The following is a 23125-nucleotide window of genomic DNA, read 5'->3' as shown; positions in this document are numbered from 1 at the left end:
ATCAGGGTTGCTTGTGAATCCGACAATTAGTTCAGATAGATAGAGACAAATAAAGGCCAGTTAACTGATAATCGTTCAACTTGTACCTTACTGGTCAGGCTTCCTATTTGGCTGTTTAGATAGACAGATAGGACATTTGGAACAACCAGAACAAAGGCTAATTAGCCTATAATTGCTTAGCCTGTACTTACTGGTCAGGCGCTTTGCTTTTCCTGGACTTTATTAGATAGGTTGTAGAGTTAAATTTTTCCTCACTCACTGGGTCATTGGAAATTTCCCTGCTCTCCTGCCTAAGACTTTTCTGTTGTTCAATTATTAACACATGATTTGCTAGAATCATAAAATTATTTTGATTATCCTAAATGCATGAAAATCTGTAAAATCAAATGAATTATATAAATGGCAAAGTTTGAATTGTAAGGTAGGATTCTCCCCAAAATTTCCATCAACTGTTGATGCCAAACAAGATGTAAATGTATAGAAACTATGATGTTAAGTTTGTAATCGGCTGTTACATGATAAATGCTACTATAGATCCTTTCACTGTTCCTGTGCCACTCTGATTTAGGTTAAACACATAAACATGTTACCTTGGGAGAAATTCTAGCTGTTATTTTTCTACCTTATACCAGGGACCCCAGATGCATTCCCTGGAGAATGCCTGGCTGCTGTGGCCCCCTCTCTTCGTCCCTTTTTCAGCAGGAAGTAGCCAGAATGATCGTCGTCCCCTATCCCTGACAGCTGCCAGGTTCATTCTCCTGGGAAAAAGAATATTGAGGAGCTAGATGGGATGATAGGCAGTTAGGGTGTGTGGTCCCTGGTGTAGTCATCTTTTTATAGTATATAATATTGTATCTCCCCATTTTCCTGCTCTTCCAAGAGCATGTTCTCCCAGATATATCACTCAGGCCTAATTTTTATAAAACATAGAAGGGGGATTTGTAGGAAGACATTGTGACTGTAGCTCAGCTAACGTAGTCAGTGAGCACGGGATTACAGTTGGTGGGACAATATTTGTATGATAAACAACTGAATGGATGTCTTGTGTGTGACTGACTGGATATCCTTTGCATGAGAACAACTGTATGGCTACCTTTTGTATACCTGATGAGATATCATTTGTATAAGAACAATTGAGCCGGAAGTAATATACAAGGCAAAAGGACTTCCAAACTAAGGCATAGAAAACAGTTGATGGTTCTGTTGATGAACTAGGTATCTCTACACTAATCCTGTATGACCCTCAGCATATGAAGTCTGTTGCCCCTAATACATTTTGGCTATTGATCATCAGTCAGTAGTCCAAGCGTGTTATTATCGGCTCCGTGCACCAAGTCCATCGCAGCAGGACAGCGACAACAGCCGTTGTCAGATAGCCCTCAATGTAAAGGCTCTAGACGCAAATATTGGTGTGAGAGCTAATTCAATCAAGAAAACACTGCATGTTGGGGAAGGGCATATTGAAGAAGAATCAGCCGAGTGGTTCTTGTGGGAGAACAACTCCATTTGGCTCACTAACTTCACACACCATCAGGCTTCCAAGCAGCTCTCAAGGAAACTCAGTTTTCACACTCTATGCTTAGTGCCCTTTGAGTGCCTAGGACTGAAATGAAGCTTGGTGAGCATTTCACACAAACGAATGCTCCACATGCGAGTTTCACATGCCACCAACTCCACATTCACAGGCAACTTCAGCGCCACAGCTGTTTTCAGATAGCCCTCAATGCAAAGGCTCTAGACGCAAATATTGGTGTGAGAGCTAATTCAATCAAGGAAACACTGCATGTTGGTGAAGGGCATATTGAAGAAGAATCAGCCGAGTGGTTCTTGTGGGAAAACAACTCCATTTGGCTCACTAACTTCACACACCATCAGGCTTCCAAGCAGCTCTCAAGGATTCTCAGTTTTCACACTCTATGCTTAGTGCCCTTTGAGTGCCTAGGACTGAAATGAAGCTTGGTGAGCATCCCACACAAACGAATGCTCCACATGCGGGTTTCACATGCCACCAACTCCACATTCACAGGAAACTTCAGCGCCACAGCCGTTTTCAGATAGCCCTCAATGCAAAGGCTCTAGACGCAAATATTGGTGTGAGAGCTAATTCAATCAAGGAAACACTGCATTTTGGTGAAGGGCAAATTGAAGAAGAATCATCCGAGTGGTTCTTGTGGGAGAACAACTCCATTTGGCCCACTAACTTCACACAACATCAAGCTTCCAAGCAGCTCTCAAGCAAACTCAGCTTTCACACTCTATGCTTAGAACCCTTTGAGTGCATTATCTAAGAATGCACAAGGTAGAGCATCCCACACAAACGAATGCTCCACATGCGGGTTTCACATGCCACCAACTCCACATTCACAGACAACTTCCTAGCAAAAGCCGTTTTCAGATAACCCTCAATGCAAAGGCTCTAGACGCGAATATTGGTGTGAGAGCTAATTCAATCAAGGAAACACTGCATGTTGGTGAAGGGCATATTGAAGAAGAATCAGCCGAGTGGTTCTTGTGGGAGAACAACTCCATTTGGCTCACTAACTTCGCACACCATCAGGCTTCCAAGCAGCTCTCTAGGAAACTCCGTTTTCACACTCTATGCTTAGTGCCCTTTGAGTGCCTAGGACTGAAATGAAGCTTGGTGAGCATCCCACACAAACCAATGCTCCACATGCGGCTTTCACATGCCACCAACTCCACATTCACAGGCAACTTCAGCGCCACAGCCGTTTTCAGATAGCCCTCAATGCAAAGGCTCTAGACGGAAATATTGGTGTGAGAGCTAATTCAATCAAGGAAACACTGCATGTTGCGGAAGGGCATATTGAAGAAGAATCAGCCGAGTGGTTCTTGTGAGAGAACAACTCCATTTGGCTCACTAACTTCACACACCATCAGGCTTCCAAGCAGCTCTCAAGGAAACTCAGCTTTCACACTCTATGCTTAGTGCCCTTTGAGTGCATTATCTAGGACTGAAATGAAGCTTGGTGAGCATCCCACACAAACGAATGCTCCACATGCGGGTTTCACATGCCACCAACTCCACATTCACAGGCAACTTCAGCGCCACAGCCACTTTCAGATAGCCCTCAATGCAAAGGCTCTAGACGCAAATATTGGTGTGAGAGCTAATTCAATCAAGGAAACACTGCATGTTGGTGAAGCGCATATTGAAGAAGGATCAGCCAAGTGGTTCTTGTGGGAGAACAACTCCATTTGGCTCACTAACTTCACACACCATCAGGCTTCCAAGCAGCTCTCAAGGAAACTCAGTTTTCACACTCTATGCTTAGTGCCCTTTGATTGCATTATCTAGGAATGAACCTGGTAGAGCATCCCACACAAACGAATGCTCCACATGCGGGTTTCACATGCCACCAACTCCACATTCACAAGCAACTTCAGCGCCACAGCCACTTTCAGATAGCCCTCAATGCAAAGGTTCTAGACGCAAATATTGGTGTGAGAGCTAATTCAATCAAGGAAACACTGCATGTTGGGGAAGGGCATATTGAAGAAGAATCAGCCGAGTGGTTCTTGTGGGAGAACAACTCCATTTGGCTCACTAACTTCACACACCATCAGGCTTCCAAGCAGCTCTCAAGGATACTCAGGTTTCACACTCTATGCTTAGTGCCCTTTGAGTGCGTAGGACTGAAATGAAGCTTGGTGAGCATCCCACACAAACGAATGCTCCACATGCGGGTTTCACATGCCACCAACTCCACATTCACAGGCAACTTCAGCGCCACAGCCGTTTTCAGATAGCCATCAATGCAAAGGATCTAGACGCAAATATTGGTGTGAAAGCTAATTCAATCAAGGAAACACTGCATGTTGGTGAAGGGCATATTGAAGAAGAATCAGCCAAGTGGTTATTGTGGGAGAACAACTCCATTTGGCTCACTAACTTCACACACCATCAGGCTTCCAAGCAGCTCTCAAGGAAACTCAGTTTTCACACTCTATGCTTAGTGCCCTTTGAGTGCATTATCTAGGAATGAACCTGGTAGAGCATCCCACACAAACGAATGCTCCACATGCGGGTTTCACATGCCAAAAACTCACATTCACAGGCAACTTCAGCGCCACAGACATTTTCAGATAGCCCTCAAAGCAAAGGCTCTAGGCGCAAATATTGGTGTGAGAGCTAATTCAATCAAGGAAACACTGCATGTTGGGGAAGGGCATATTGAAGAAGAATCAGCCGAGTGGTTCTTGTGGGCGAACAACTCCATTTGGCTCACTAACTTCACACCTCATCCGGCTTCCAAGCAGCTCTCAAGGATTCTCAGTTTTCACACTCTATGCTTAGTGTCCTTTGAGTGCCTCTGACTGAAATGAAGCTTGGAGAGCATCCCACACAAACGAATGCTCCACATCCGGGATTCACATGCCACCAACTCCACATTCACAGGCAACTTCAGCGCCACAGCCGTTTTCAGATAGCCCTCAATGCAAAGGTTCTAGACGCAAATATTGGTGTGAGAGCTAATTCAATCAAGGAAACACTGCATGTTGGTGAAGGGCATATTGAAGAAGAATCAGCCGAGTGGTTCTTGTGGGAGAACAACTCCATTTGGCTCACTAACTTCACACACCATCAGGCTTCCAAGCAGCTCTCAAGGAAACTCAGCTTTCACAGTCTGTGCTTAGTGCCCTTTGAGTGCCTAGGACTGAAATGAAGCTTGGTGAGCATCCCACACAAACGAATGCTCCACATGCGGGTTTCACATGCCACCAACTCCACATTCACAGGCAGCTTCAGCGCCACAGCCGTTTTCAGATAGCCATCAATGCAAAGGATCTAGACGCAAATATTGGTGTGAAAGCTAATTCAATCAAGGAAACACTGCATGTTGGTGAAGGGCATATTGAAGAAGAATCAGCCAAGTGGTTATTGTGGGAGAACAACTCCATTTGGCTCACTAACTTCACACACCATCAGGCTTCCAAGCAGCTCTCAAGGAAACTCAGTTTTCACACTCTATGCTTAGTGCCCTTTGAGTGCATTATCTAGGAATGAACCTGGTAGAGCATCCCACACAAACGAATGCTCCACATGCGGGTTTCACATGCCAAAAACTCACATTCACAGGCAACTTCAGCGCCACAGACATTTTCAGATAGCCCTCAAAGCAAAGGCTCTAGGCGCAAATATTGGTGTGAGAGCTAATTCAATCAAGGAAACACTGCATGTTGGGGAAGGGCATATTGAAGAAGAATCAGCCGAGTGGTTCTTGTGGGCGAACAACTCCATTTGGCTCACTAACTTCACACCTCATCCGGCTTCCAAGCAGCTCTCAAGGATTCTCAGTTTTCACACTCTATGCTTAGTGTCCTTTGAGTGCCTCTGACTGAAATGAAGCTTGGAGAGCATCCCACACAAACGAATGCTCCACATCCGGGATTCACATGCCACCAACTCCACATTCACAGGCAACTTCAGCGCCACAGCCGTTTTCAGATAGCCCTCAATGCAAAGGTTCTAGACGCAAATATTGGTGTGAGAGCTAATTCAATCAAGGAAACACTGCATGTTGGTGAAGGGCATATTGAAGAAGAATCAGCCGAGTGGTTCTTGTGGGAGAACAACTCCATTTGGCTCACTAACTTCACACACCATCAGGCTTCCAAGCAGCTCTCAAGGAAACTCAGCTTTCACAGTCTGTGCTTAGTGCCCTTTGAGTGCCTAGGACTGAAATGAAGCTTGGTGAGCATCCCACACAAACGAATGCTCCACATGCGGGTTTCACATGCCACCAACTCCACATTCACAGGCAGCTTCAGCGCCACAGCCGTTTTCAGATAACCCTCAATGCAAAGGCTCTAGACGCAAATATTGGTGTGAGAGCTAATTCAATCAAGGAAACACTGCATTTTGGTGGAGGGCATATTGAAGAAGAATCAGCCGAGTGGTTCTTGTGGGAGAACAACTCCATTTGGCTCACTAACTTCACACACCATCAGGCTTCCAAGCAGCTCTCAAGGAAACTCAGTTTCACACTCTATGCTTAGTGTCCTTTGAGTGCCTAGGACTGAAATGAAGCTTGGTGAGCATACCACACAAACGAATGCTCCACATGCGGGATTCACATGCCACCAACTCCACATTCACAGGCAACTTCATCGCCACAGCCGTTTTCAGATAGCCCTCAATGCAAAGGCTCTAGACGCAAATATTGGTGTGAGAGCTAATTCAATCAAGGAAACACTGCATGTTGGTGAAGGGCACATTGAAGAAGAATCAGCCGAGTGGTTCTTGTGGGAGAACAACTCCATTTGGCTCACTAACTTCACACACCATCAGGCTTACAAGCAGCTCTCAAGGAAACTCAGTTTTCACACTCTGTGCTTAGTGCCCTTTGAGTGCATTATCTAGGAATTACACTGGTAGAGCATCCCACACAAACGAATGCTCCGCATGCGGGATTCACATGCCACCAACTCCACATTCACAGGCAACTTCAGCGCCACAGCCATTTTCCGATAGCCCTCAAAGCAAAGGCTCTAGGCGCAAATATTGGTGTGAGAGCTAATTCAATCAAGGAAACACTGCATGTTGGTGAAGGGCATATTGAAGAAGAATCAGCCGAGTGGTTCTTGTGGGAGAACAACTCCATTTGGCTCACTAACTTCACACCTCATCCGGCTTCCAAGCAGCTCTCAAGGAATCTCAGTTTTCACACTCTATGCTTAGTGTCCTTGGAGTGCCTAGGACTGAAATGAAGCTTGGTGAGCATCCCACACAAACGAATGCTCCACATGCGGGTTTCACATGCCACCAACACCACATTCACAGGCAACTTCAGCGCCACAGCCGTTTTCAGATAGCCCTCAATGCAAAGGCTCTAGACGCAAATATTGGTGTGAGAGCTAATTCAATCAAGGAAACACTGCATGTTGGTGAAGGGCATATTGAAGAAGAATCAGCCGAGTGGTTCTTGTGGGAGAACAACTCCATTTGGCTCACTAACTTCACACACCATCAGGCTTCCAAGCAGCTCTCAAGGAAACTCAGTTTCGCACTCTATGCTTAGTGTCCTTTGAGTGCCTAGGACTGAAATGAAGCTTGGTGAGCATCCCACACAAACGAATGCTCCACATGCGGGTTTCACATGCCACCAACTCCACATTCACAGGCAACTTCAGCGCCACAGCCGTTTTCCGATAGCCCTCAATGCAAAGGCTCTAGACGCATATATTGGTGTGAGAGCTAATTCAATCAAGGAAACACTGCATGTTGGTGAAGGGCACATTGAAGAAGAATCAGCCGAGTGGTTCTTGTGGGAGAACAACTCCATTTGGCTCACTAACTTCACACACCATCAGGCTTACAAGCAGCTCTCAAGGAAACTCAGTTTTCACACTCTGTGCTTAGTGCCCTTTGAGTGCATTATCTAGGAATTACCCTGGTAGAGCATCCCACACAAACGAATGCTCCACATGCGGGATTCACATGCCACCAACTCCACATTCACAGGCAACTTCAGCGCCACAGCCGTTTTCAGATAGCCCTCAAGGCAAAGGCTCTAGACGCAAATATTGGTGTGAGAGCTAATTCAATCAAGGAAACACTGCATGTTGGTGAAGGGCATATTGAAGAAGAATCAGCCGAGTGGTTCTTGTGGGAGAACAACTCCATTTGGCTCACTAACTTCACACACCATCAGGCTTCCAAGCAGCTCTCAAGGAAACTCAGTTTTTGCACTCTATGCTTAGTGCCCTTTGAGTGCATTATCTAGAAATGCACCTGGTAGAGCATCCCACACAAACGAACGCTCCACATGCGGGTTTCACATGCCACCACCTCCACATTCACAGGCAACTTCAGCGCCACAGCCGTTTTCAGATAGCCCTCAATACAAAGGCTCTAGGCGCAAATATTGGTGTGAGAGCTAATTCAATCAAGCAACACTGCATGTTGGTGAAGCGCATATTGAAGAAGAATCAGCCGAGTGGTTCTTGTGGGAGAACAACTCCATTTGGCTCACTAACTTCACACACCATCAGGCTTCCAAGCAGCTCTCAAGGAAACTCAGCTTTCACAGTCTGTGCTTAGTGCCCTTTGAGTGCCTAGGACTGAAATGAAGCTTGGTGAGCATCCCACACAAACGAATGCTCCACATGCGGGTTTCACATGCCACCAACTCCACATTCACAGGCAACTTCAGCGCCACAGCTGTTTTCAGATAGCCCTCAATGCAAAGGCTCTAGACGCAAATATTGGTGTGAGAGCTAATTCAATCAAGGAAACACTGCATGTTGGTGAAGGGCATATTGAAGAAGAATCAGCCGAGTGGTTCTTGTGGGAGAACAACTCCATTTGGCTCACTAACTTCACACACCATCAGGCTTCCAAGCAGCTCTCAAGGAATCTCAGATTTCGCACTCTATGCTTAGTGTCCTTTGAGTGCCTAGGACTGAAATGAAGCTTGGTGAGCATCCCACACAAACGAATGCTCCACATGCGGGTTTCACATGCCACCAACTCCACATTCACAGGCAACTTCAGCGCCACAGCCGTTTTCCGATAGCCCTCAATGCAAAGGCTCTAGACGCATATATTGGTGTGAGAGCTAATTCAATCAAGGAAACACTGCATGTTGGTGAAGGGCACATTGAAGAAGAATCAGCCGAGTGGTTCTTGTGGGAGAACAACTCCATTTGGCTCACTAACTTCACACACCATCAGGCTTACAAGCAGCTCTCAAGGAAACTCAGTTTTCACACTCTGTGCTTAGTGCCCTTTGAGTGCATTATCTAGGAATTACCCTGGTAGAGCATCCCACACAAACGAATGCTCCACATGCGGGATTCACATGCCACCAACTCCACATTCACAGGCAACTTCAGCGCCACAGCCGTTTTCAGATAGCCCTCAAGGCAAAGGCTCTAGACGCAAATATTGGTGTGAGAGCTAATTCAATCAAGGAAACACTGCATGTTGGTGAAGGGCATATTGAAGAAGAATCAGCCGAGTGGTTCTTGTGGGAGAACAACTCCATTTGGCTCACTAACTTCACACACCATCAGGCTTCCAAGCAGCTCTCAAGGAAACTCAGTTTTTGCACTCTATGCTTAGTGCCCTTTGAGTGCATTATCTAGAAATGCACCTGGTAGAGCATCCCACACAAACGAACGCTCCACATGCGGGTTTCACATGCCACCACCTCCACATTCACAGGCAACTTCAGCGCCACAGCCGTTTTCAGATAGCCCTCAATACAAAGGCTCTAGGCGCAAATATTGGTGTGAGAGCTAATTCAATCAAGCAACACTGCATGTTGGTGAAGCGCATATTGAAGAAGAATCAGCCGAGTGGTTCTTGTGGGAGAACAACTCCATTTGGCTCACTAACTTCACACACCATCAGGCTTCCAAGCAGCTCTCAAGGAAACTCAGCTTTCACAGTCTGTGCTTAGTGCCCTTTGAGTGCCTAGGACTGAAATGAAGCTTGGTGAGCATCCCACACAAACGAATGCTCCACATGCGGGTTTCACATGCCACCAACTCCACATTCACAGGCAACTTCAGCGCCACAGCTGTTTTCAGATAGCCCTCAATGCAAAGGCTCTAGACGCAAATATTGGTGTGAGAGCTAATTCAATCAAGGAAACACTGCATGTTGGTGAAGGGCATATTGAAGAAGAATCAGCCGAGTGGTTCTTGTGGGAGAACAACTCCATTTGGCTCACTAACTTCACACACCATCAGGCTTCCAAGCAGCTCTCAAGGAATCTCAGATTTCACACTCTATGCTTAGTGTCCTTTGAGTGCCTGGGACTGAAATGAAGCTTGGTGATCATCCCACACAAACGAATGCTCCACATGCGGGATTCACATGCCACCAACTCCACATTCACAGGCAACTTCAGCGCCACAGCCGTTTTCAGATAGCCCTCAATGCAAAGGCTCTAGACGCAAATATTGGTGTGAGAGCTAATTCAATCAAGGAAACACTGCATGTTGGTGAAGGGCATATTGAAGAAGAATCAGCCGAGTGGTTCTTGTGGGAGAACAACTCCATTTGGCTCACTAACTTCACACACCATCAGGCTTCCAAGCAGCTCTCAAGGAAACTCAGTTTTCACACTCTATGCTTAGTGCCCTTTGAGTGCATTATCTAGGAATGAACCTGGTAGAGCATCCCACACAAACGAATGCTCCACATGCGGGTTTCACATGCCACCAACTCCACATTCACAGGCAACTTCAGCGCCACAGACATTTTCAGATAGCCCTCAAAGCAAAGGCTCTAGGCGCAAATATTGGTGTGAGAGCTAATTCAATCAAGGAAACACTGCATGTTGGTGAAGGGCATATTGAAGAAGAATCAGCCGAGTGGTTCTTGTTGGAGAACAACTCCATTTGGCTCACTAACTTCACACACCATCAGGCTTCCAAGCAGCTCTCAAGGAAACTCAGCTTTCACAGTCTGTGCTTAGTGCCCTTTGAGTGCCTAGGACTGAAATGAAGCTTGGTGAGCATCCCACACAAACGAATGCTCCACATGCGGGTTTCACATGCCCCCAACTCCACATTCACAGGCAACTTCAGCGCCACAGGCATTTTCAGATAGCCCTCAATGCAAAGGCTCTAGACGCAAATATTGGTGTGAGAGCTAATTCAATCAAGGAAACACTGCATGTTGGTGAAGGGCATATTGAAGAAGAATCAGCCGAGTGGTTCTTGTGGGAGAACAACTCCATTTGGCTCACTAACTTCACACACCATCAGGCTTCCAAGCAGCTCTCAAGTATTCTCAGTTTTCACACTCTATGCTTAGTGTCCTTGGAGTGCCTAGGACTGAAATGAAGCTTGGTGAGCATCCCACACAAACGAATGCTCCACATGCGGGTTTCACATGCCACCAACTCCACATTCACAGGCAACTTCAGCGCCACAGCCGTTTTCAGATAGCCCTCAATGCAAAGGCTCTAGACACAAATATTGGTGTGAGAGCTAATTCAATCAAGGAAACACTGCATGTTGGTGAAGGGCATATTGAAGAAGGATCAGCCGAGTGGTTCTTGTGGGAGAACAACTCCATTTGGCTCACTAACTTCACACACCATCAGGCTTCCAAGCAGCTCTCAAGGAAACTCAGTTTTTGCACTCTATGCTTAGTGCCCTTTGAGTGCATTATCTAGAAATGCATCTGGTAGAGCATCCCACACAAACGAACGCTCCACATGCGGGTTTCACATGCCACCACCTCCACATTCACAGGCAACTTCAGCGCCACAGCCGTTTTCAGATAGCCCTCAATGCAAAGCCTCTAGACACAAATATTGCTTTTAGAGCTAATTCAATCAAGGAAACACTGCATGTTGGTGAAGGGCATATTGAAGAAGAATCAGCCGAGTGGTTCTTGTTTGAAAACAACTCCATTTGGCTCACTAACTTCACACACCATCAGGCTTCCAAGCAGCTCTCAAGGAAACTCAGTATTCACACTCTATGCTTAGTGCCCTTTGAGTGCATTATCTAGGAATGCACCTTGTAGAGCATCCCACACAAACGAACGCTTCACATGCGGGTTTCACATGCCACCAACTCCACATTTACAGGCAACTTCAGCGCCACAGCCTGTAGGAAGACATTGTGACTGTTGCTCAGCGAACGTAGTCAGTGAGCACGGGATTACAGTTGATGGGACAATATTTGTATGATAAACAACTGAATGGATGTCTTGTGTGTGACTGACTGGATATCCTTTGCATGAGAACAACTGTATGGCTACCTTTTGTATACCTGATGAGATATCATTTGTATAAGAACAATTGAGCCGGAAGTAATATACAAGGCAAAAGGACTTCAAAACTAAGGCATAGAAAACAGTTGATGGTTCTGTTGATGAACTAGGTATCTCTACCCTAATCCTGTATGACCCTCAGTATATAAAGTCTGTTGCCCCTAATAATTTTTGGCTATTGATCATCAGTCAGTAGTCCAAGCGTGTTATTATCGGCTCCGTGCACCAAGTCCATTGCTGCAGGACAGCGACAAGTGGCGCCCGTGAACAGGGACTTGCATAAAGAAGCGAAAGTGCGACGGAGACCCCCACAGAAAGAGGTGAGTGGGAACAATGGGCCAGAATCAGTGCAGAGCGCAGCCTTTTATACCTCTTATACATAGCATTAAAAAGAAAAGTGGAGTAAATATAACTAGGCAGCAATTGCGTTCTTGTTTCGAGGTTATTTTTAAATATAACCCTTGGTTTCTGAATGAAGGGACACTAGAAACAGAAGTCTGGGATCGTGCCCGGAAACATGTAGAAGAGGCCCGAATGACAGGAGAAGATATTCCTGCTGATTTTTGGAGTACATGGTCTTTAATTAAAGCGGTTATTGCAATTATAGAAGGGGAAGAAGACAGGGAGGAGAACCTCCAACAGGCTGTCACGGATTCCTTTGATGACTCTGAGTTAGATGGGGAAATGAAGCAAAAGTCTAAAAAGAAAAATAAGAAAATATTTCCTAGTGCCATTCCCTCTGCATCCCCACTTCCTGATTCATTTCTTCATCCCCCCCTAACTCACAGTACAGATAAGGAGGATGAAGGGGAATCCGTGATAGACCCTCCTCACCAGGGTAGCCATCGTTATATGGCCAGAAAGGAAACTTTTCGAAGCACAGATAAAATAGAAAATGAAATTGGAACTAAGAGAAAGCAGAAAACTTCCAGCATTAAATCACAGGATTTCTACAATGAGGAAGATGAGGATGAGATAGAAAGGTTAAATACCAGCCTATACAGTCTCACCCTTAAATCTGATCGAAGGTGTTCTCAAAGGTCTGGTATTCCCCGCAGACCTCATGAGTTCCGATCGCTTTTTCCAATCATACTTAGTCAAGAGACTAATCATCCTACATATGAAAGCCTAGATTTCAATGCTGTCACAGCTTTTAAAAAGGCTTGTGTGTCCTACGGACCCACTTCTGCATATGTATTGGAATATTTAAATAGTTGGAGCCGAGAAGCAAACTGGATTCCTTATGATTTCGAAGTAATAGCAAAAATAGGGCTTTCTCCGCAATATCTACAATGGAAGATGTGGAGGAGCGATGCAGCTAAGGAGAAGTTACAAACTTTAGGACGGACGGGCCGACAACTCCTGGAGGGTGTGCGGTTAACTTATGATATGCTGGTAGGAGATGGACAGTGGGCTACTACAGAGCAGCAAATTCAGCTGGCTCAAGGTGCGCTCACTCATATACGGGATGTAGCATTGTGGGCCTGGGAGAAAGTTGACACTGGGTCTGAGTTTGCAGGCAGTTATATAAAAGTCATCCAAGGAGCTGGGGAATCTTATGCTGACTTTGTAGGACGACTGACGAATTGCATAGAAAAACAAGTTAGGGATGACAGTACTAGAAAGCTGTTACTCCGGCAGTTAGCCTTTGATAATGCAAATGAGGACTGCCAGGCTGTTATTCGTCCTATAAAAGAAAGAGAGGATCTTATGGGTTACCTAAAAGCCTGCCGTAACATAGGGACGTTTAAACATCGTGCCCATTTAGCCGCAATGGAAACCTTTGCTGTTCAGAAGCAAATGAAGGCTAAATGTTTCAATTGTGGCAAGCCAGGTCATTTTCGCAAACAATGCCGAGCACCTCCTTTAACTCAGAGAGACAGCGCTGATGCTGGTAACAGTACTTCCCCCGGCATATGTCCCAGGTGCCGCAGAGGAAGGCACTGGGCGAAAGATTGTAGATCTAGAACAGATCGCGATGGCCAACTCCTGCAGCCGGGAAACTCCCGGCGGGGCCAGCCCCAGGCCCCGAACAATCAGGGGTTTGCAGCACACCAGTATCCTGTTCAATTCGCGCCCATAGAGCCATAACAGATTTAAAACCTGCAACTGCTGGAAGTGCTGCCTTGGACATTGATATCTCCCAGGATTTCACTATTACACCATCTCAGTGTCCTTGTAGGGTGCCCACTGGAATTTTTGGACCCATTCCTGAGGGAATGGTTGGCTTGATAATCGGACGTGGTAGTCTCACTTTGAAAAATATTAAGGTACACTTGGGGGTTATTGGTTCTGATTATAAAGGAGAAATTTTTGTGATGATTACAACTCCATGTACCTGGACTTTTAAGGCAGGAGAAAAAATTGCACAGCTTTTACTTCTGCCATATTATATGCCTGGTTTTTCTAATAACAAAAGAATTGAGGGATTCGGTAGCACTAACAAGTATGTTAACTTGACAACTCTTATATCTGAAGGGAAACGGCCTACACTCGAATTGGCCATCAATGGCAGAAAATTTTCTGGGTTATTAGACACTGGAGCAGATGTTTCAGTTATTTCAAATAAGGAATGGCCTTGTAACTGGCCCACAGAACCTGCTGATTGTGGGCTCCAGGGTGTAGGGGCAATGAATGCCTCTATGCTTCGTGTTAGTACAAAGAAGTTAAGATGTGTTGGTCCTGAAAATTTACAGGGTATCATGCGACCTTATATTGCTCCAATTCCTATCAATTTGTGGGGAAGAGATTTATTACAACAATGGAATGCGGAGGTCTACTTACCCTCCCCCTCTCAGCCAAGAGTGAACAACATAGACCACTGTTGTGGTAAAATTTTAGGAAGAAACTCTCAGGAAAACATAGAGCCAGTTTCTATAGAACAAAACCATGGCCAATATGGGCTGGGTTTTTCTTAGGGGCCATTGAGTTTATTAAACCATCACCGATACCTATTCAATGGAAATCTGATCTGCCTGTGTGGACGCCTCAATGGCCCCTTAAACGAGAAAAATTACAGGCGTTAGAGTCTTTAGTTCAGGAACAATTACAAAAGAACCATATAGAAGAGTCTTTCTCCCCATGGAATTCTCCAGTTTTTGTGATTAAAAAGAAGTCAGGCGCATGGCGATTGTTAATTGACCTCCGAAATGTAAATGCTACTATGATTCCTATGGGTGCCCTCCAACCTGGACTGCCTAATCCTTCTATGATTCCCTCGCATTGGCCATTAATTGTTTTGGATTTAAAAGATTGTTTTTATTCTATTGCTATCCATCCAGATGACCGCCCCCGATTTGCTTTTTCGGTTCCTTCCTTAAATCAACAGGCTCCTGTTAAGCGTTATCAATGGAAAGTTTTGCCACAAGGTATGACCAATTCTGCTACTATGTGCCAATATTTTGTAGGAAAAGTGTTACAGCCGCTCCGTGATGCTTTTCCAGATGCTTATATTATTCATTACATGGATGACATTCTTCTTGCTGCCTCCAGTGACGGTCAGTTACAACAGTTATATGAAGAGGCACAAAAGGTTCTTACTCGTGCTCAGCTTGTGATTGCTCCTGAAAAGGTCCAGAGTGTAGCTCCTTATGAATATCTTGGTCATATTCTAGATCGCACTACTGTACGTCCGCAAATGTTCTCTGTTCGTAAAAACCATCTTTTAACTCTTAATGATTTTCAAAAATTGCTAGGTGACATTAATTGGTTACGACCTTCTCTAGGCATCCCAACCCACCAACTGTCTCACCTTTTTTCAATACTAGAAGGAGATCCGGCCCTTGATAGCCCCCGGATGCTGACTAAAGAAGCGGAGCAGGAGATACAGTTCTTTGAAAAGAAACTTCAAGGTTCTTTTCTCACTCGTTTTGTTCCTGAGGAATCTGTTTTGTTTTTGGTTTTTCCTACACCCCATTCCCCTACTGGAGCTTTAGCACAACGTTCTGGTCCCCTAGAGTGGAGTTATTTGCATCATAAACAAACTAAAACTCTCTCTTCTTATGTTGATATGATTGCCTCCCTCATTATCCAGGGACGTCTGAGAGCCCTCTCTCTAATAGGATACGATCCAGCCTCAATTGTATTGCCTTTAACAGCTAGACAGCTTCAACAGGCCTTAACCTTATCTGCTTCATTACAAGTAGCCCTGGCTGATTATTACGGAGAAATAGGAAACCACTACCCAGCCGGTAAGATTTGGAATTTTTTACAGCGAACTCCTTTCATAATTTCTTCTATTATTTGTGCTGAACCCATTCCTGGTGCTGATACATACTATATTGATGGCTCCTCCTCCGGCCGGGGAGGAATTCATGGACCTCATTTACATACTACAATACAAACTCCATTTTCCTCAGCACAACAGGTGGAACTAGCAACCTTAGTGCATCTCTTACGAGTATGTAACCAACCTCTTAATGTTGTTTCTGATTCGGCTTATGTAGTTGGTCTATTTCCGGCTATTGTAACTGCTTTAATATCTTCCAATAATACTTGTATTTCTCATTTGCTTTTACAATTGCAACAACTACTACGTCAGCGCAACTCACCATTCTTTATTACACATATACGGGCTCATTCTTCTCTCCCTGGACCTATGACCCTTGGCAATTCTCACACTGACAGACTGACTGCACCTATATTTCTTAGTGCCCAAGATGAACATCGTGTTCTACATACTAATGCCAATCGTTTGCATGTGAAATATCATATTCCTCTCCGAATTGCTCGTAACATTTTAGCAACTTGCCCTATTTGTGCCCCTTTACATTGTACTCCTCATCCTGCAGGTGCAAATCCTCGAGGGCTAAGTTCCAAACAGTTATGGCAAATGGATGTTACTCATATACCGTTCTTTCCAAAACAACCATTCTTACATGTAGTTGTAGATACTTTTTCTAAGTTTCTTTGGGCACAACCTATGAGTTCTGAAACTACTTCAGCTGTTAAATCCTTTTTGCTAACATGTTTCTCAATTATGGGAATTCCCTCTTCTATCAAAACGGACAACGGACCTGCATATACTAGTAAAAGTTTCAAAGCATTTTGTTTAGAGTGGTCCATCCAACATGTTACAGGTATTCCCTATAATCCTCAAGGTCAAGCTATTATTGAACGTGCACACCGCACCCTAAAAAGTCAATTATTAAAAAACAAAAAAGGGGGGATGTCACCCAGAGATACTCTGTCCCTAACGCTTTTAACACTTAATTTTTTAAATTTACCTCAAGGAGACATTAATACTCCTGCTGACAAACATTTTTCTACATTATCAGATAAGACTTTACAAATTCCTGTGTGGGTAAAACAACTGAATAATTGGTATCCTGGAACAATAATAACCCGTGGCAAAGGTTATGCTCTTGTTTCTTTAGAATCTCCTGATGGATCCTCTGAAAAACTATGGGTTCCCTTACGGCTCATCCGGCCTCGGAGATGCAACAACACCCTTGAACACAACGCTGCCCCTGGAGAAGATGGAACCCCCAGTGGAACTGCCGCTAAGAACTAAAAAGCTAAAATCGTTTAATATCTCTCTTGTTCCACTACAGGTCAGGAGTGCAGAGAAATTCTCCATCTTCCTAGAATGTTTGAGGAAGACTTTAAGTGTAACCTTTTATTTATGGATAACAAATTCTTAACGCCTTAAACATTAGAAAAAATATAGGAATTTGCGGTGGGATCCAAGCATGACTCTGACACCCTCTTAAAGGAGGTTGTGTGTACAGAGCAGGAGGGGATTTCAGGGCAGAGCAGGAGGATAAGAGGAGCTCTCTATCCTAGTCCCCCAGTCCTGGAGACCCCCGGAGGCCTCCCATGTGCTTCCACTGCAGAAGCAGTGGATACCTGCCTCATCAAGGACATCGAGACATCGAGAACTGTATCCCGACTGCCAAGGAGATCACAAGGAAGGTGAGTGCCCTTGGAGGCCGAGAACTCTGAGGTCAGTCCTTTCCTATTGGATTTCCTACATGGGATTGAAGCAGCTCAGTACCCTGCTCAGAGGGTCTGGTGACATCGAAATTTAGCCAGGAGCCCCGGGTGGTACTCAGAGACAAAAGGATTGTAAATTTCCTTCCTTCTGGACTCAGAGGAGGAGTTCTCTCTAATTCTTACCTAGCTCTAGCTTTGGGTCCCACCCCTCTCTTACACTGACCATCAGGGTTGCTTGTGAATCCGACAATTAGTTCAGATAGATAGAGACAAATAAAGGCCAGTTAACTGATAATCGTTCAACTTGTACCTTACTGGTCAGGCTTCCTATTTGGCTGTTTAGATAGACAGATAGGACATTTGGAACAACCAGAACAAAGGCTAATTAGCCTATAATTGCTTAGCCTGTACTTACTGGTCAGGCGCTTTGCTTTTCCTGGACTTTATTAGATAGGTTGTAGAGTTAAATTTTTCCTCACTCACTGGGTCATTGGAAATTTCCCTGCTCTCCTGCCTAAGACTTTTCTGTTGTTCAATTATTAACACATGATTTGCTAGAATCATAAAATTATTTTGATTATCCTAAATGCATGAAAATCTGTAAAATCAAATGAATTATATAAATGGCAAAGTTTGAATTGTAAGGTAGGATTCTCCCCAAAATTTCCATCAACTGTTGATGCCAAACAAGATGTAAATGTATAGAAACTATGATGTTAAGTTTGTAATCGGCTGTTACATGATAAATGCTACTATAGATCCTTTCACTGTTCCTGTGCCACTCTGATTTAGGTTAAACACATAAACATGTTACCTTGGGAGAAATTCTAGCTGTTATTTTTCTACCTTATACCAGGGACCCCAGATGCATTCCCTGGAGAATGCCTGGCTGCTGTGGCCCCCTCTCTTCGTCCCTTTTTCAGCAGGAAGTAGCCAGAATGATCGTCGTCCCCTATCCCTGACAGCTGCCAGGTTCATTCTCCTGGGAAAAAGAATATTGAGGAGCTAGATGGGATGATAGGCAGTTAGGGTGTGTGGTCCCTGGTGTAGTCATCTTTTTATAGTATATAATATTGTATCTCCCCATTTTCCTGCTCTTCCAAGAGCATGTTCTCCCAGATATATCACTCAGGCCTAATTTTTATAAAACATAGAAGGGGGATTTGTAGGAAGACATTGTGACTGTAGCTCAGCTAACGTAGTCAGTGAGCACGGGATTACAGTTGGTGGGACAATATTTGTATGATAAACAACTGAATGGATGTCTTGTGTGTGACTGACTGGATATCCTTTGCATGAGAACAACTGTATGGCTACCTTTTGTATACCTGATGAGATATCATTTGTATAAGAACAATTGAGCCGGAAGTAATATACAAGGCAAAAGGACTTCCAAACTAAGGCATAGAAAACAGTTGATGGTTCTGTTGATGAACTAGGTATCTCTACACTAATCCTGTATGACCCTCAGCATATGAAGTCTGTTGCCCCTAATACATTTTGGCTATTGATCATCAGTCAGTAGTCCAAGCGTGTTATTATCGGCTCCGTGCACCAAGTCCATCGCAGCAGGACAGCGACAACAGCCGTTGTCAGATAGCCCTCAATGTAAAGGCTCTAGACGCAAATATTGGTGTGAGAACTCATTCAATCAAGGAAACACTGCATGTTGGGGAAGGGCATATTGAAGAAGAATCAGCCGAGTGGTTCTTGTGGGAGAACAACTCCATTTGGCTCACTAACTTCACACACCATCAGGCTTCCAAGCAGCTCTCAAGGAAACTCAGTTTTCACACTCTATGCTTAGTGCCCTTTGAGTGCCTAGGACTGAAATGAAGCTTGGTGAGCATTTCACACAAACGAATGCTCCACATGCGAGTTTCACATGCCACCAACTCCACATTCACAGGCAACTTCAGCGCCACAGCCGTTTTCAGATAGCCCTCAATGCAAAGGCTCTAGACGCAAATATTGGTGTGAGAGCTAATTCAATCAAGGAAACACTGCATGTTGGTGAAGGGCATATTGAAGAAGAATCAGCCGAGTGGTTCTTGTGGGAAAACAACTCCATTTGGCTCACTAATTCACACACCATCAGGCTTCCAAGCAGCTCTCAAGGATTCTCAGTTTTCACACTCTATGCTTAGTGCCCTTTGAGTGCCTAGGACTGAAATGAAGCTTGGTGAGCATCCCACACAAACGAATGCTCCACATGCGGGTTTCACATGCCACCAACTCCACATTCACAGGAAACTTCAGCGCCACAGCCGTTTTCAGATAGCCCTCAATGCAAAGGCTCTAGACGCAAATATTGGTGTGAGAGCTAATTCAATCAAGGAAACACTGCATGTTGGTGAAGGGCATATTGAAGAAGAATCAGCCGAGTGGTTCTTGTGTTAGAACAACTCCATTTGGCTCTCTAACGTCACACACCATCAGGCTTCCAAGCAGCTCTCAAGGAAACTCAGTTTCACACTCTATGCTTAGTGCCCTTTGTGTGGATTTTCTAGGAATGCACCTCGTAGAGCATCCCACACAAACGAATGCTCCACATGCGGGTTTCACATGCCACCAACTCCACATTCACAGACAACTTCAGCGCCACAGCCCTTTCCAGATAGCCCTCAATGCAAAGGCTCTAGACGCAAATATTGGTGTGAGAGCTAATTCAATCAAGGAAACACTGCATGTTGGTGAAGGGCATATTGAAGAAGAGTCAGCCGAGTGGTTCTTGTGGGAGAACAACTCCATTTGGCTCACTAACTTCACACACCATCAGGCTTCCAAGCAGCTCTCAGGGAAACTCAGTTTTCACACTCTATGCTTAGTGCCCTTTGAGTGCCTAGGACTGAAATGAAGCTTGGTGAGCATACCACACAAACCAATGCTCCACATGCGGGTTTCACATGCCACCAACTCCACATTCACAGGCAACTTCAGCGCCAAAGACCTTTTCAGCTAGCCCTCAATGCAAAGGCTCTAGACGCAAATATTGGTGTGAGAGCTAATTCAATCAAGGAAACACTGCATGTTGGTGAATCGCATATTGAAGAAGAACCAGCCGAGTGGTTCTTGTGGGAGAACAACTCCATTTGGCTCACTAACTTCACACACCATCAGGCTTATAAGCAGCTCTCAAGGAAACTCACTTTCACACCCTATGCTTAGTGCCCTTTGTGTGCATTATCTAAGAATGCAGCTCGTAGAGCATCGCACAGAAACGAATGCTCCACATGCGGGTTTCACATGCCACCAACTCCACATTCACAGGCAACTTCAGCGCCACAGCCGTTTTCAGATAGCCCTCAATGCAAAGAAACTAGACGCGAATATTGGTGTGAGAGCTAATTCAATCAAGGAAACACTGCATGTTGGTGAAGGGCATATTGAAGAAGAATCAGCCGAGTGGTTCTTTTGGGAGAACAACTCCATTTGGCTCACTAACTTCACACACCATCAGGCATCCAAGCAGCTCTCAAGGAAACTCAGTTTTCACACTCTATGCTTAGTGCCCTTTGAGTGCCTAGGACTGAAATGAAGCTTGGTGAGCATACCACACAAACCAATGCTCCACATGCGGGTTTCACATGCCACCAACTCCACATTCACAGGCAACTACAGCGCCAAAGACCTTTTCAGATAGCCCACAATGCAAAGGCTCTAGATGCAAATATTGGTGTGAGAGCTAATTCAATCAAGGAAACACTGCATTTTGGTGAATCGCATATTGAAGAAAAACCAGCCAAGTGGTTCTTGAGGGAAAACAACTCCATTTGGCTCACTACTTCACACACCATCAGGCTTCCAAGCAGCTCTCAAGGAAACTCAGTTTCACACTCTATGCTTAGTGCCCTTTGAGTGCATTATCTAAGAATGCACCTCGTAGAGCATCCCACACAAACGAATGCTCCACATGCGGGTTTCACATGCCACCAACTCCACATTCACAGGAAACTTCAGTGCCACAGCCGTTTTCAGATAGCCCTCAATGCAAAGGCTCTAGACGCAAATATTGGTGTGAGAGCTCATTCAATCAAGGAAACACTGCATGTTGGGGAAGGGCATATTGAAGAAGAATCAGCCAAGTGGTTCTTGTGGGAGAGCAACTCCATTTGGCTCACTAACTTCACACACCATCAGGCTTCCAAGCAGCTCTCAAGGAAACTCAGTTTCACACTCTATGCTTAGTGCCCTTTGTGTGGATTTTCTAGGAATGCACCTCGTAGAGCATCGCACACAAACGAATGCTCCACATGCGGGTTTCACATGCCACCAACTCCACATTCACCGGCAACTTCAGCGCCACAGCCCTTTCCAGATAGCCCTCAATGCAAAGGCTCTAGACGCAAATATTGGTGTGAGAGCTCATTCAATCAAGGAAACACTGCATGTTGGTGAAGGGCATATTGAAGAAGAATCAGCCGAGTGGTTCTTGTGGGAGAACAACTCCATTTGGCTCACTAACTTCTCACACCATCAGGCTTCCAAGCAGCTCTCAGGGAAACTCAGTTTTCACACTCTATGCTTAGTGCCCTTTGAGTGCCTAGGACTGAAATGAAGCTTGGTGAGCATATCACACAAACGAATGCTCCACATGCGGGTTTCACATGCCACCAACTCCACATTCACAGACAACTTCAGCGCCAAAGACCTTTTCAGCTAGCCCTCAATGCAAAGGCTCTAGACGCAAATATTGGTGTGAGAGCTAATTCAATCAAGGAAACACTGCATGTTGGTGAATCGCATATTGAAGAAGAACCAGCCGAGTGGTTCTTGTGGGAGAACAACTCCATTTGGCTCACTAACTTCACACACCATCAGGCTTATAAGCAGCTCTCAAGGAAACTCACTTTCACACCCTATGCTTAGTGCCCTTTGTGTGCATTATCTAAGAATGCAGCTCGTAGAGCATCGCACAGAAACGAATGCTCCACATGCGGGTTTCACATGCCACCAACTCCACATTCACAGGCAACTTCAGCGCCAAAGACCTTTTCAGATAGCCCTCAATGCAAAGGCTCTAGACGCAAATATTGGTGTGAGAGCTAATTCAATCAAGGAAACACTGCATGTTGGTGAAGGGCAAATTGAAGAAGAATCAGCCAAGTGGTTCTTGTGGGAGAACAACTCCATTTGGCTCACTAACATCACACACCATCAGGCTTCCAAGCAGCTCTCAAGAAAACTCAGTTTTCACACTCAATGCTTAGTGCCCTTTGAGTGCATTATTGAGGAATGAACCTGATAGAGCATCCCACACAAACGAATGCTCCACATGCGGGTTTCACATGCCACCAACTCCACATTCACAGGCAACTTCAGCGCCACAGCCCTTTTCAGATAGCCCTCAATGCAAAGGCTCTAGACGCAAATATTGGTGTGAGAGCTAATTCAATCAAGGAAAAACTGCTTGTTGGTGAATGGCATATTGAA

Source organism: Ochotona princeps, chromosome 29, assembly GCF_030435755.1.
Source record: "Ochotona princeps isolate mOchPri1 chromosome 29, mOchPri1.hap1, whole genome shotgun sequence".
NCBI classification, from domain to species: domain Eukaryota; kingdom Metazoa; phylum Chordata; class Mammalia; order Lagomorpha; family Ochotonidae; genus Ochotona; species Ochotona princeps.
Note: the sequence above shows the minus strand (reverse complement) of the source record.